The following is a 3,544-nucleotide window of genomic DNA, read 5'->3' on the forward strand; positions in this document are numbered from 1 at the left end:
GTAATGTCTCTCTAGCACCGCGCTCCGGTGCGCGCTGCTATAGAGAGAGAGAGAGAGAGAGAGAGAGAGAGAGAGAGAGAGAGAGAGAGAGAGAGAGAGAGAGAGAGAGAGAGAGAGAGAGAGAGAGAGAGAGAGAGAGAGAGAGAGAGAGAGAGAGAGATGCCGTAAGAAGCTAATGGACCAAGGCGGCTGAGATTGATGATGCAACCCTATTGATGATTGTGCTAAGGATGGATTGCAAAGCCCATATTCAGGTGGAGTATTGTAGAAGCACTGATGTGCATGCAGACTTGAGTTCCTAGCAGGTAAAAAAACGGTTGAGGCAGAAGCTTAATCAATCCCAAGGTTAGGAGGAGGCCTTCAAGGTGCAGCTAGAGGAGAGCGTGCACGGTTGTAGGAAATGGCGTGGCAACAAATGGGGGCATGGGCTGTTGGAGGACTGCTAGGCGGCCAAAATATCAACAACAAAGTGGAGCTTGCCGCCATGAACTATCTAGGGAGTGAGCCATGTGGACCAATAATCACCATCCACTGAGCCAGGTCAAAATCAAGACCGGCACTAATTCAAGGTGAGAAGATGAAGTTGGAGAGGATGTGTGCTTGAGTGGGAGTACTTGTCCCCCCTGTCAAAACTATGAATTATTCATCATTGTAGACAGCTTAAGGGAACCAAAGGTCATTTTGCAAGGGAGTACTTGAGCCTATCAAATTTCAATGCCATTGCCTAGAATGATGGCGACGCCTGCCGTCTGTGGCAGCAACATCACATTTACTCATAAAAGTTTTACAAGAACTGAAAACGTGTAGCATGCCTCTGAGGTAAAAAGCATTTTGTCATTAATTCACAAGAAGTTTATGTGTGTGGAAGTGACTCATCATAATTCTAGCATTGCCTTTAAACGATCATTCAATCTTTTTGCTAGTCTTCAAGAATCTCTATCTTTGAATTATAATATGATATCTTTTTCAAGTATCAAGATGACAATGCCAAACCGATTTTCAAGACTCTTTTGTGACTTAAGGTAGAAAAGTGTAGCTCCCCTTAACACAAGAAGATTTAAACATTTTCTCATGTAGTTAAACAGACTCTTTTTCAATGTTTTTCATACAATACATAACATCATGAGCTTCTGCTCGAGAGGCAACACATACTTAAGTAGGTGCAATTGGGGTTAGAGGACCGCCGCCCCCCCCCCCCCCCAACCGGGCCAGCGGTCCCCTGACCCAACCGTACCTAGCTAGGTATGCAATGCCTCCCTCATAGAAGCTAATGATGTTGGGGTAAGTCACAATGTGGAAATTATTGTAAGAACTTTTATAAAACTTCTTCTGGTACCAGAAGGGGGAGAGAGAGAGAGAGAGAGAGAAATATTTGTACGTGATGGGGGATGCATCGCTTGCATGAGGGCGGATAGGACCTCAGGGGCACTATTAGCACAATACAAGGCAATGAAAAATGTGTTGTTGAAGGGTTATGCAGAGGATGCTGCTTTAAAGGTATTTGCTTTAAGGCACATTCTTCTAGGAGTAGGGAGCATGGTGGTGCTACCATTGCCCCACATGCCTCTCACTCTGGATCTTGAAATATTATACTACCACATCATCCTTTTCATGCATTGCTATTTGCATGGTGATCTATGCACGCATCCATCTGGTGCCACCCCCCCCCCCCTCTCTCTCTCTCTGGCCCAACCCTCATCTCTAATCAGGCCGGTGCAAATGATGAGGGCAACCCTTGATTTATTTGCTTGTCCCCTTGTGAGCCCACAATCATATAAAAGCTGACATCCGACATCTTATAAAATCTCGCAGTATCCGGCATCTTATAAAAGTTTCACCACTCAAACCCTTTAATTACAATCCATAGTTCCAAAAGCCGTTGCACATTTCTACTATTCTCAAATCCTTCTCTCACATGACCACCAAGGCATAATTATTAGAAGAAGTAATTGACAGTGTGACCCTGCTCTAAACTTGTTCACAAAAGGTAGTACCAAATATGTTGCCCACCCTGTGCCTAAATGGTTGTCTCAAAATGATAAGGCTTGCAAATGAAGTTGTTTAATAGTACGATGCTAGAATTCTCTGCCACACATGCATATGGCTATGATATTTCCAGCAAGGGTATATTGGCATTGAGCCTACAAGGCCATGTAATTATCCAACTTATTTGCATGATATCAAGCTCATATTACTTCACCCTCATTATAGACTAATATATTAGAAAAAGACAAATATTTTATATACGAGAGATTTTTGGTATTGGAGGGATAGGTTCTTCAAGTTCTGAATATACATTTTCTTTTTGAATGTCCACCGTGGTTTGAGAACATCCATCAACTTCATTATTTTGGCGAGCAAGGCTTAACCTCTAACAAAAAAGTTTGAATTAGATTAAAACGCATACTTTCACCCTCTCGTTATGATGCTTAAAAGTAATAAAAACACCCTCAATGCTCTGTGATTTTTTATGTATATTTTTTGCCATGTTTTGCTCGGGTTTAGGGATTGCTCAAGAAAACTCACTCAGAGTTTGAGATTCCTCAAAGGTTAAAATCCAGGGCGTTTCTATTTTCTTTGTTGTATAGCGATGCCGACAGGGATAAAAAATAAATCGAGAGCGCCAAAAACTCAGATCTCAGATAATCTGAGTTTTGGCACTCTAGCGAAACAAGTAAACCAAAGCTCTCCCTCTCTCTCTCTCTCTCTCTCTCTCTCTCTCTCTCTCTCTCTTCTCCACACACACACACACATGAGGAGAGGAAGGAGAGCGAGGTATGCTCCTTTCCTCTCCTCTCTCTCATGTTCCCTTCCCGTCTTTCTCTCTCCCTCTCTCTCTCTCTCTGTCTCTCACTCACACACACACACACACATTGTTCTTTGAAAGAGACGGAGAGAGAGAGTACACACATGCATAAACAAAAAACACATACACACACACATGGATAAACAAAGAATGCATACACACACACCTTGAGAGAGAAAAAGAGAGAGAGAGGAGAAAACAAAGAGAAAGAGAAAGAGGGGGAGAGAGAGATAGAAAAAAAAAAAACAAAGACAGAGAGAGGGGGAGAAGACAAAAAGAGAGAGGTAAGGGGAGAAAACAAAGAGAGAGAGAGAGAGAGAGAGAGAGAGAGAGAGATAGATTAAAAAAAGTAGAGAAAATATGAGATGAAAAGTTATATTAAAATTGGGTTAGGTTAGATTTAAAATTATATATAAGGTTAGGTTAAATTAAGACCTAAGATAAAGCTAGATTACATTTAGCTTATATTTAAAATTTATGCTAAATTTGAAATTAGGTTAGACTTAAGATTAGGTTAAAATTTAAATTAGATTTAAGATTAGGTTAGATTACATTTACGTTTATGTTGAGTTTAAGATTAGATTAGATTTAGATTTAAGATTAGATTGGATTTAGATTTTAGTTAGTTTACATTTAGGTTTAGGATTTAAGATTAGATTATATTTAGGTTTATGTTGAGTTTAAGATTAGACTAGATTAAGATTTATGTTAGATTTAAGATTAAAGCAATATTTAAGA

The sequence above is a fragment of the Adiantum capillus-veneris genome, chromosome 2 (assembly GCF_014529385.1).
Source record: "Adiantum capillus-veneris isolate H3 chromosome 2, ASM1452938v2, whole genome shotgun sequence".
Classification (NCBI taxonomy): domain Eukaryota; kingdom Viridiplantae; phylum Streptophyta; class Polypodiopsida; order Polypodiales; family Pteridaceae; genus Adiantum; species Adiantum capillus-veneris.